Source organism: Cupressus sempervirens, chromosome 8 (assembly GCF_028749045.1).
Source record: "Cupressus sempervirens isolate cs-2001-9-10 chromosome 8, ASM2874904v1, whole genome shotgun sequence".
Taxonomy (NCBI): domain Eukaryota; kingdom Viridiplantae; phylum Streptophyta; class Pinopsida; order Cupressales; family Cupressaceae; genus Cupressus; species Cupressus sempervirens.
This window is the reverse complement of record NC_143125.1, coordinates 527,483,711-527,496,599: the sequence shown is the minus strand read 5'-3', so window position 1 is coordinate 527,496,599 and position 12,889 is coordinate 527,483,711. Positions and strand designations below refer to the sequence as shown.

At 34.7% G+C, this 12,889-nt stretch overlaps 1 pseudogene; it reads right to left on the bottom strand.

Annotated features, from left to right (window-relative positions):
- Positions 1 to 10,533, bottom strand: LOC149543512 (wax ester synthase/diacylglycerol acyltransferase 11-like; annotated as a pseudogene).
- Positions 10,534 to 12,889: the final 2,356 nt, after the last annotated feature.

The window sequence follows — 12,889 nt, the reverse complement described above, 5'->3', positions numbered from 1 at the left end:
TCACACATCCCTCATCTCCAAAAATGCTTCCTCAAAGCATTTAGATAGCTTGTTTGCATCCACGTAACCCTGGGTCATGATCACTTGCATTCTCATGTTGTTTGCAAACCTCATACATGTAACAAGAATAGTCTGGGTAGACAAAAGACACCATTGTATTAATTTTTTTGTGAATAAATTGAATAAATTTTAGTAATAAATAATATTAATTTTTTAATAATAGAGTTCCATCTAAAAAGATTGATTGGTCAAAGGGCCCTTGGTGTGCTGGTGAAGTTGAATGGCTCACAAAGAGCCCACTAGAGATCAAGTCTTGCTGAGTGCAAGGTCCAAAGACATCAAAAAGGGATGAGGTCGGGATCGTGCCCCGGGTGAATTTGGCAACATGGATACTCCTTAGTCCTTGGCTCTTAGCCGAAGAGGTTTCAGGCACGTGTGGCCCCATATCGGATAGTAGTTGTGTATTTATGAGGTGTCTAGTAAAACTACTAGTAGTAGTATTAGAAGGGATACACCAAATTTAAAAGTGTTGAATAGTCAAAGTTGACTTAATTTTTTCGATCTTAGTTTTCTTCTTAGTGTGTGATGTTTAAGAATGATGATAGTAGAACAACTACCTTGAGACCTTTAGATCATGTAATGTAGCTTATCACTGTGTTTGTTATAGCGATTGCCAAAGACATTTTCCTCTTATCTATCATTCTCTTTCCTCTGAGAACATACTCCAAAGATTTCTCAATACCTTCCATGGGCACTACTAGCTGCAAATAAGCCGCACGGTTGCCCCATGGAACTTTTGTTAAGGGTTTTGTCATTTCCTCCAGATTCTACACCATTGTTTTATATGAGTTAGAAATATCAGAACTAAATTGTCATTCGGCAAAAACTAACAGCTACAATTAAAGCCACAACCTTAAATTAAAAAAAAAAAAAATTGGACAGACATCAATAAATTTAGGATGCAAAACATAGAATAACATAGAGCATTTTAAAGAAGAGTATTTTATGTGCTACCAATCCACGGAAGTGGCACTCAGTATGACATGTTTTTCGTCTGAGAAGAATAAGTGTTACAATAAAAATATTTTTCGTCTATGTTACAAGAAACGAGAAATAGAAACATAACTGCAATGATGACATGACTAGAAATGAAATTTTAAAAAGTTGCAGGAAAGAAACACGTGTGTATATATATATATATATATAAATTTATTTTGATAAAGTGACAAAATTAATTTATTTTTCTTGAACTACTTTTTAGCTTTATCTTAAATTGCATTCATAAATCAATAGTTCTTTAATTTCAAATATATTAATGCATTATTGCATAAAAAACTAATAATTAAGTGGTACTAAAGTTCTCTAGATTTACAAAATCTTGAAAACTATTTTTAAAAATATTTGATTAATTATAGTGCATATTCAAATATCAACAAAACTAAAATTATTACTTTATTATATCTTGATGATTGATCATAACTATTTTCTTCATAGGATACATTTACAATCTATAAGATTTCCACAATCCATCTAAATTTGATATATAGTTTCTCCATTTGATTGTGTAGAAGTTTTTACATCAAGGCAAGTGCAGTAGTTTTTACATCAACGCTATTTATTTGATATGTAATATTTGGATTTGATTGTGTAGTACTTCTTACATCATGGATTTTACACAATCAAATCTAGAAGCTATATATCAAATTTAGATGGATTGTGGAAATCTTATAGCTTTGATTCATTTCTCATATCTGTCAATCAACAATTATATCTAAATTCAAATTAAAAACGAATTCAATCAATTTATTTAGAACAGCTGACTCAAAAGTTACTTTTTAACTTCTTTAAATACTATCACCCTTAAAAATCACACACTAAGGAAAAATTAAGTTTGGAAAAAATAAATCAACTATTTAACACTTTTACCCAAAATGTTAAATCTAAAAGATAAATTGAGAATACACAAAATAGAATAAGAGACAGGATTTATCGTGGTTCACCACAATTGTGGCTACGTCCACATCGAGAGCAAAACAAATATATATTCAGTCATTGTAGCTTACTACTCACATACATAGGGCTTTGCCCTTATATTTATGCAACAGTCTTCAATAGAAGACGAAGAGACAAATAAGAGGAATATGAAATGAACAATCATGATAGTTGGACTTCACATCCAACAATCTCCCACTTGAAGTTCAACTCATGCTACAACCTCGTATCTGAATATCCTCCCACTTAAACTCTGTTTTCCCTTACCAAATCCCATAGTAAGAAATTGTCAAAAGACAATCTTCATAGCTGGAATAGCAACCACAGCTTATCACTAAACACATCCAACTATCCATACAACATCAGTAGATTTATAACCACATAACCAGCCCATACAATAACTCACCAAATATACTATCTTCTAACAAAACACACCAAAAAACCATTGATGTGCAAAAAACTAGAAGACAATTATAGAGAAATTTAAATTGTATGAGCAATGTCAACTATAAGTTGACTCAATCTACCAATCAACACATAGAAGGCATGGCGTTAACTTGAGATGATCTGCGAATCGCAACCAACCTGCTACAAAATGACATCTTCCAAGTCCTCATGAAAAGACCACGTATTTTTGTTAAAAAGAAATGAAGTACAACAACAATAGATGACCTCAAAAAACTCTTGGAAGGAATACTAACACAAATCATAACTCATCCTTCTACCAACACCATCAAGTGCCTAGCTGTGTCAAGTATGATCTCCTTTACCTACCCATATGAGAGCATTGACAACACCCAAACACCATGAATGAAAGCTCCTATAAACAAGAATATCAAACTCCAAACATTCCAAAAATTATGAATAATATCAACCATCTCCTAAATGCACAAGGAGATAAATCTGCCGAATAGACCAAGTGTGGGGAGTGAGAATGTTCCTCTAGGATACACCAAGTCTCAATGACTCTTCTCTGAGAACAATCACCACTAGGTCTATAATGAACTTGCGCCCATCCACAAGTGTAGGTTGTTCAGACTTCATGTTGAAACCTCAAAAGAGAAACTGTTTCAACAAATGTTCTCTAAGCCAAGAGAACTGTAGCCTCACCCAAGCCTCTTAGTTTTCAAAAGCACCTCCATGGTCAATTTGCCAAAGTACCCGATACCAAGAGCACTAGCCTAGATCAATTGTCAAAACTCCCACTGCACGTCTGCATAACTATAGACTAGAACATGACAACTTGATCTCCACAAATTAGAACCTCATGCTCTAAAGAGCATAACCTACCATGAGAACTTGTATCATGTCAACACTCTAATCTAGAATGAAGAGCTCACCATGAAAATACATCTCCAATCACATGGAGGAAAACATCTCATGAGAACAATTTTTATTTTTTATTTTTAAAAACTCCCACTGCACGATGATAGTGAACTTTTCGTGGTATCAAAAAATAATAAAAATGATACCAAATATCACACTGAAGCTGCAATTTCTCCATAATCTGGACAAGCATAATAAAAATTGACATCTCCCAAGAAAATTTTGAGACGACTCCCTTAACTGTCTCCTTATACAAGGCTAAAAAGATTTACTGGTTGAAAAAACATTTTTTATTTTACCTTGTCTTCTCAGTGGTTCTAGTAGAATTCTTCAACAAGGGGACCTTCTAGTCTAAATGCCCATGCTGGCTCTACTAAGCCCACCATCATCCACACTCCTAGCCCTAACCCTAGCAACACCATGTGCCCCCCGGCCGCAAGCCCCAGCGCCTGCTTCTCTTTCTCCAAAGAAACGTCTCTACCATTGCGAATCGCATGAGGTACTGAGTGAAACTTGGTAAATGCCGACAAGTGTGTGTCTATTTGTACTGAGGAAACACGACTCTCACTTTTCCTTGCAGGGGTTTCAAAGATCCACTTGCTGCTTCTTATCGTGGGCCTCAATAGACCATTGTTCTTTCTTCTTTCAATAGACTTCTTTGCCTTTTGCTCTGCTCTCCAAAATCTTACACGCTCTAATACCAATTGTTAAATCTAAAAGATAAATTGAAAATACACAAAATAGAATAAGAGACAGGATTTATCGTGGTTCACCACAATTGTGGCTACGTCCACACCGAGAGCAAAGCAAATATATATTCAGTCATTACAACTTACAACTTACATACACAGGGCTTTGCCCTTATATTTATGCTACAGTCTTCAACAGAAGACGAAGAGACAAATAAGAGGAATATGAAATGAATAGTCATGACAGTTGGACTTCACATCCAACACAAAAACCATAGCTTAGCATATGAATACAGGCTTTAAATCTCTTTAATTAAAAAAACTGTCTTCAAAAACTACTGTCTTCAAGGACTATGACAAAGACATTCTTTTAAGTAAACATTAAATCTCTTTCATTAAAAAAAACTGTCTTCAAGAACTATCCGACAAAGACATTCTTTTACGTAAACATTAAATCTCTTTCATTGAAAAAACTGTCACAAAGACATTCTTTTAAGTAAACCCTTTCCAAGGGAAGCAATATTGCGAGGAGAGAACAAAGTATAGTAAACTATGAAAAGTATAGGTGATACGAAAAGCTCCTTAAACCTCACTATAATGCCAATCGTGAGAAATGAAAAAGAACAATGTGTACAAAGCCTTTAAGCCAGGCTGTGATCGTGAGTTCATCAGAGCAAGAGCTGTTACTCTCAATTCCTCTGTTTGCTTTGAGTCTGCATTCATTGAAGCAACACATTTTGAATGAGATCAAATGAAAGTCGAAAAAAGAAAAAAAATATGAAAAACAAAATGAGGATAGTTATTGAGTGGTCATTCTTAAACATCACGCATTTAAACATCACACATTTATTAAAGAAGAAATTAACTTTAGAAAAATAAGTAAAAATTAATCTTAATATATGATATTTAAATCGACCATTATTGAGTTAGGAGCTAGACCAGAAAGAACCATCTCGCAGTACAGTCGAAAGCCACAGAATACCATACCCATTATCACATCATTAACGCTCTGTTCACAAAATAAAAATCACTACCAAATAAGTGTAACTAAAAACATAGTATAAGTAGAGACAAGGCTAGTAAGATGCAATAACTTACCACTCCAAAATAATTCTTTATTTTCGCAACATCTTGTAGCGAAAAAGTGGCGGACGCCATAACTTTGGGCAACATCTCTACACCAGGAGGACCTCTGATAGGAAAATTGCTATCCTCCATCCAAGTCAAACGTAGAAAACTAGCAATAAGGTCTTGTAAATTGCAAAACATCACAACCATAACTGTGAAAAAAAGACTCCATATCCTGAAAAGAAACTGAAAACCAGTGTATGGACTTTCATGAATTTGTGTAGGAAGATTTTTCTGTTGGGATGAATCAAGAGGAAAGCTTGGTGGAATGGTGGGATTATCAGCCTTGGTAGAGCAGGCTATTGCTAGAGACATAAGAGAAACACCATCTCCAAGCATATGATGTAAATTTATAACGAGTGTAGATTCTTCCGTTGTGGTTTTGTAGTTAAGGAAGTGGAACTCCCAAAGAGGGCGAGAGAGGGGAAGCTTTCTTGAATGGATATCAGAAACATAGTCCTCCACAAACTTGTCATAAAACATGTGACCAGCAGGAAAATGTGGAACAAATACATGGTTCTCAATATTCACCTCTGTTGGCTTCCATTGAAGCTTCCCTCTGGTGCAGGAGCACCTCAAATATTCAAGCAACAGTTGAAGATTAGAAAGACCACGAAAATCCTTAAAACAAATCAGAAGTAAGGAATGTATAAACAAGGTCATCAAATCAATTGGGCAGTCTTGGAACCTATCATGATGCTAAAATAATATTAGGTCTTCAAGATAGGTTTAGGTATAGGAAAGAGTTTAATGTTTAATAAAACAATTGTATGATTTTTCAAGTTCAAACATTAAATAAAAAAGGTAACGGCTGGTTTAGAGGGAAGTTTAGTTTGTAATAATTTTAAAATACTCAACTCAACGATGATAGTTGGTTGGAGTCAGTTATTATAGGGTGTCTTATAAATTGGACAGAGTCTTTGATGTAAAAGGGAGGGAAAAATATGTACAGACTGGTGAACAACAATATTAAAACTTAGATATTCTGCAACTCAAACTCCATATTGAGGTTTGCAAACCGATTGGTTGGCTCTACAAGTGCATTAATAAGGTTTCCTTCATCATTCCAAGTACTTTGTTGATAAGTTTCATGTTATTATAGGTTTGTTATTACACTTGTTGCAGAACCAGTAGATTTCTTTTTAATTATTTATTTTCTACAGTAGGTTTTTAAAGGAAATGAAGATCTTTCCATGAGGATGAAGGCCTGATACTCATGGAAAGAGTTATTCTAACATGTATGATATATTACTAACCAAGCACGTGCAGAATTAAACAAGATAGGGATTCTACCCAAACAAGGGGTTTATTTGCTGATTGGAGACATTAAACAATGTACATGTGAAGGTGAATCCATTGTTAGCTGGGATTGGAAATGTGTGTAATCAAGTGATTGACAAAAGCCTAGTTCAAGAGTAAGAAGTGCTAGGAGGAGTCTGCCATATCGTTCCTTTTTAAATTGTATCGTTTATTATTTGACTATCATTATTGTGATTGCTCCTCATCATATTGGTATCAAAGAAAGGGAAAGGTCTTGTGGAAACGTAATTGGTTTTGTGAAGTTGGTTCTTGAATCCCTTAGTGAGCCCTTATAGTTGAATTATCCTAAGAGGAGTAACCCTATAGTAGATTCTTGTAAAAAGTTGATCAAGTAACCATGTTTGAAGGAGAAGAAGAGATTCCTACAAGGTTGACAAATATGGAGTTGGCAAAGATAGTGAAAAAACAAGTGGCAGATAACAAAAATTTAAGGGCATCATTAGAACAAAGGGACAAAGAGAATGCTGAAAAAGATAGATTGATAAAGTCCATGATGGAGAGGCTATCAGCACTAGAGAAGAAAGATAAGAGCATTAGATTGGATGAAGAAATTAGAGATGAAGAATAGGAAGAAGAACCCAAAGAAGAAGAAAAGGACCCTGAGGAAGTAAGAATGGCTAAGTTTGCAAAAGCCATAAGAAATGAAGATAAAAGGGTAAGGACAGACTTACCTGTGTATGGAGGAAAGATGGATGATGAAGAATTAATAGATTGGTTCGACGCAATGGAAAATTGCTTTGAGTGTGAAGGGATAGAAGAGAAGGAAAAAGTGAAGATAGCAAAGTCCAGGTTGAAGGGACATGCTTTGTTGTTGTGGGATTGCATCCAGGCAGACAAATGGAAGAATGGTAGACCCAAGATCACATCTTGGTATACTATGGTGGACAAAATGAAGGCAAAATTTTTGCCAAAGGATTATAGAGTACAGTTGTATAAGAAAATGAGAGATTTCGGGCAAAAAGAGATGGATGTACAGAAGTACACTAAGGAATTTCACAAGCTTGATATTAGGGTGGATCATGATGAAGAGATGGAAGAAAAGATTGCAAGGTATATGGGGGGACTAAGGTTCAATATCCGGGATGGACTTAGTCTTGCTACCCTGAGGTCAGTTGATGAATGTTATTAGTTAGCCTTGAGGACTGAAGAGAAGATAAGAAGGAGACAAGAAAAGTAGAGCAACAATAGAGGTGGATCTTCCATGAGAGGAAGAGGGGGAAGAGGTACTACTGATTTTCAGAGCAGCAATGATAAGGATAAGGAAAAAACATTTTTAGAATTAAGAGGGGGTTATAGAGGTGGAAGAAGTGGAGGAAGAGGAAGTGCAATGTTCATGGGAAGATGCTTCACTTGTAATGAAGTAGGCCATCAGTCCTTTCAGTGTCCTAAATGGCAGGAAGACAAAGGGAGAGAGAGAAGAGTAAACTTGGTTGATGAAGAGCCAAGAAAGGATGAGCAGAATGAACCCATTGAACTTCTTCCAGAAGAAGGAGAGTGCTTACTAATGGGAAGAAGCAATCAAATACCAAAAGATCCAAGTATATTAAGATCAAATTGTCTCATTCAAGGCAAGGTATGCAAGGTTATAATTGATTCAGGGGCAAGTAATAATATGTTATCTTATGAAGTTGTTAAGAAATTGAATTTGAAAACTTTTGCACATGCTACTCCTTATTGTGCTACTTGGGTCAATGAGAATCAGAATTTGTTGGTTAAAGATCAAGTGATGGTTGAGTTTTCAGTTGGGAATTATAGAGACAAGGTACTATGTGATGTCATGCACATGACTTGTGGGCATCTCATTTTGGGAAGATCTTGGCAATGTTCAAGGAGAGTCATGCATAATTGCTATGAAAATACATATTTAGTTCAACAAGGAAAGGTGAAGTATAAGTTGTATCCATTGGTGAGGTGTCATAAGGAAACTATACTGATGTGTTTTGGTAGAGATATTTCAGTGCAGGATCAGGGTACTCCACATTATGATACTGGTTGGAAGCAATGCCAGGCTAAGAGGCAGGACAATCTAGGGGTGGTAGGGCTAGTTGAACAACCTTTTATTTTGGTTGGAGCAATGAAGTGTCCTCTAAGAGGGTAGATAGATGAAGATGATATGGTGAGAGAGCAGAGACAAATAAAGACTTTCCAGTAGTCTAATGTGTAGCAGCAATACTATCAAGCAAGAGGACAGTCTAATCCAAATATTTATGTATCTAAATCTTGGTGTGTGACTGCAAGAACTAGGATGAAGGAGCAGATCACTTTGGAAAATAATTTCACCCCTCAACAGCAGCAGATGGGAGCAAGGAACAATGGATCACAGGTCAACTCTTAGGGCAAGAGTTCTTTTTATGGTGGGGAGTATGGTGCAGGAGCACCTCAAATATTCAAGCAACAGTTGAAGATTAGAAAGACCACAGAAATCCTTAAAACAAATCAGAAGGAAGGAATGTATAAACAAGGTCATCAAATCAATTGGGCAGTCTTGGAACCTATCATGATGCTAAAATAATATTAGGTCTTCAAGATAGGTTTAGGTAGAGGAAAGAGTTTAATGTTTAATAAAACAATTGTATGATTTTTCAAGTTCAAACATTAAATAAAAAAGGTAACGGCTGGTTTAGAGGGAAGTTTAGTTTGTAATAATTTTAAAATACCCAACTCAACGATGATAGTTGGTTGGAGTCAATTATTATAGGGTGTCTTATAAATTGGACAGAGTCTCTGATGTAAAGGGGAGGGAAAAATATTGAAAGACTGGTATGTACAGATTGGTGAACAGCAATATTAAAACTTAGATATTCTACAACTCAAATTCCATATTGAGGTTTGCAAACCGATTGGTTGGCTCTACAAGTGCATTAATAAGGTTTCTTTCATCATTCCAAGTACTTTGTTGATAAGTTTCATGTTATTATAGGTTTGCTGTTACGCTTGTTGTAGAACCAGTAGATTTCTTTTTAATTATTTATTTGCTGCAGTAGGTTTTTAAAGGAAATGAAGATCTTTCCAAGAGGATGAAGGCCTGATACTCATGGAAAGAGTTATTCTAACATGTATGATATATTACTAACCAAGCACGTGCAGAATTAAACAAGATAGGGATTCTACCCAAACAAGGGGTTTATTTGCTGATTGGAGACATTAAACAATGTACATGTGAAGGTGAATCCATTGTTAGTTGGGATTGGAAATGTGTGTAATCAAGTGATTGAGAAAAGCCTAGTTCAAGAGTCAAAAGTGCTAGGAGGAGTCTGCCATATGGTTCCTTTTTAAATTGTATCATTTATTATTTGACTATCATTATTGTGATTGCTCCTCATCACCCTCTCTCATTCTTAGTCTGCAATCAAACAATATTTAAAAATGAGTATACCCAATCAAATGTAGAATCAACTAAATGATACACTAATGGGATTCTTCTCATTCTTAGTTGAGGACAACTAGAGGAGCTAAGGCTAGCTTCGGCCATTGGTACATCAAAATTTGCTTTGGGTGATTTTTTGTAGGTAAGTGAAGAGCTTAAAGCTATTTTTTCAGCTTTTCCGCATTTAGGGAGCTCTCTGTAGAACTCGTAGAGTGCGAGGGAGTCTAAAAGTGTCATTACTCCCCAATAGCTGCTCACAAAAAACAAATAGTACTTTTTGCTCAAATGAACCCATCAGCAACCAAGAAAGCTTAAAAATTATCAACTAGTACATGTGTGATTGTGATTGGCTGTTAGTAATGTGTGCGCTATCATTTTTTTGGGTATTTTATAAGTGATAATTACAGGATCTAAAATGATAGACATAACAGTGATTGGAACATGGACGACTAGTGATACACAAATAGATGTGAGAATACAATAAACTAATTTATGATGTGTATATGTGAGAATGGGAGAAGAAATGTACCACAATAGAGGAGAAGCGCGGGCCTTGAAGGAGAAGGATTTCTTGGATGGCTTTCTTTGCATGGGAGATGTCGACTAGTTGGTCGAACTCAAAAACGACATGAATGCAGAGGCCAAAAGGAGTGTTGAATGCTCGCGCTCATCCTCATTTCCATTTTTCATTCTCCTGAGCTCAACGGCCATTGAATGGAATGCAGTGATTGAACGAAGCAGTTGTACACTACAGTCGTAAATTTATAAGGTTCTGAATTTGGCAGTACCGTGCTCTATGGAATCCTATTCGCTAAAGTAGGTGATATTTAAAATTCTCCTCGTCAGAGAATGAGTACCTACAGTAGTTGCATCCTTCTACCTTATCTTTATACACCCATGTTATTAAATGGTACAATAATTTTTCACCGAAACATACTAAGATTATGGTTTCTTGGTTTATTTAATGAATTGTAAATCATTATACAATTGTATAATTCTCAATTTTTTTATTTAATCAATATTTATTTTGGCATTCTTACACTCTTTCATCCTGATGATAGATCATGGAGTATGATCTGAAACGTTGATGTTAAAAAACTTTCTATGCAATCTGATCTAGAAAAACAGCTGCACAATGGAAAGAAACTTTAATGTTGCATTTTAGGTAGTTGAGATATTTGAAAGGTAGTTGAAATATTTAAGAGTTTTCATTTACTTGTGTTTGTCCAAGACAATATTATGACAATATTTTTTAATGCAATTAAATTTTTTAAGTTGACAAATATTATGATAGTTAAAAAAGGTGATGATCAATTTTATAGTTTTAATATTTATGTATACTTAAACAATTTAGGAAATTATTTTTTATTTTTGTTATTGATTTACTTATTCTTTTTTCTCTTTTTTGTCTTTATCAATATATTTATCATATTGGAGATTGAAACAAGTTTTTTTTTAATCTTTTAAAGGAATATAAATTAAGAGTTGTTTGGTAGATTGATTTTTTTTAAAACTATAAAATTTAATTTTGCAAAAATTATCAATTTGTAGTGTATGATTGATATGTATTATATAATTATATTCATGATATTCAACAACTTTATAAAAAGATGTTACCCAAAATAATAAATGTTCAATAGTCAATAAAATGGTAAAAGTATAAACATGTGTCACCCTTTTACAAAAGAAAATACTAACATTAAAAAAAGTGTTAAATTTCAACAATGTAAAAGTCATTTTTTTGTTTCAAATTCTAAGTTGGTGTAATATGATGAAATGTGTATTGTTGCCCCACTTTTCACCCTCTAATTAATTTGTAAAGTGGAAATGTGTGCTTTAGTGAAGTCCTAGGTATAGTCTAAGTCTAAGTCCCCTTAAGTGAAGGGAGTCTTTATCGAATTTTTCATCTCCCCCTTCTCCACATTTCGTAGTTGGATGGTTGTTCTTGTGTGTCGAGGGATGTTAGAGGTAGTCTAGTACCTAATCTGATTGAGATTCACGAAACATGCAAAGATCATTCACGAGAGTCATATCTGCTTGCGGCCTATCATTTTTTCCAAGAAAAGAGAAGCTTGTGAAAATCTGGACGTCACGTTCTCCTCGGTAGGTTTTTAACACATGAAGGTGATTTCTCGCGAAGGGCACCAAACGATGCATACGAGCCACAATAAGAAGATGATGAGGTACCTTATGATAAATACCTATTTCCTTTATGATTATCTACCTCAATAAGTATTAAAGATCCATCATAGCTCTCAAAATCATCCTAGGTGGAGAACTCAAAATTGACTTCTCCTTAGCAGGTTTTCAACCCATGAAGTCTGTTTTCTGCAAAAGGCAATCCTAAAGGAAAGGAAAGGAAAGTTGGGTCCCAAATGAAGCTCCACACTACTTATGGACATCTTTGAACCCAAAGAAAGGAATAAGTCAAAAAGAAAAGTTAAAAGGGAAGCTTGAGCGAAGAAATGAAAATTTCCTTCTCCTCGACAAATTTTCAACCCATGAGGACAATTTTTTGCATTTTAAAGAAAATCAAGTATGTAAGGAGATGGGACCAACAAATTGTATGTGAAACATCTTGAGGTGATAATGGAAACAATCTAACCATTGCAGGAAAGATCTATTAAGTAGAATTTGATTTGGCAGATATTTCCTTACGGAGTACTCTGTTCATAACTTCCCAAAACTTAATGGGAAATGGGAAAGTAAGTATGAGAGAATAGAAATTTGTTGCTGGACCAATGGAATAGTGAAAAGACATTGAAAAATCTATGAAAACCTTGCATTTACTATTTCAATGGATCTCTCCTTCAATTCATTCGTGTGGCGCAAACTCTGTAGATTAACAGATGAATTGAAGTTCCTATATAAATGGAAACATGAACAGTTACAAAAACTACCACTTTTTCTTGAACTATTATTCTATTAAAATTGCAAAACTTTTTCAAAAGCTAGTATTTATACATTTGTTATTCCTTTTGCTTCCTACATTTGAAATTCATCTCTAAACAGAATGACAACCAAATTTGTGAGTTTTGATGGGCTGAATAAAATCAAGTTTGCATTG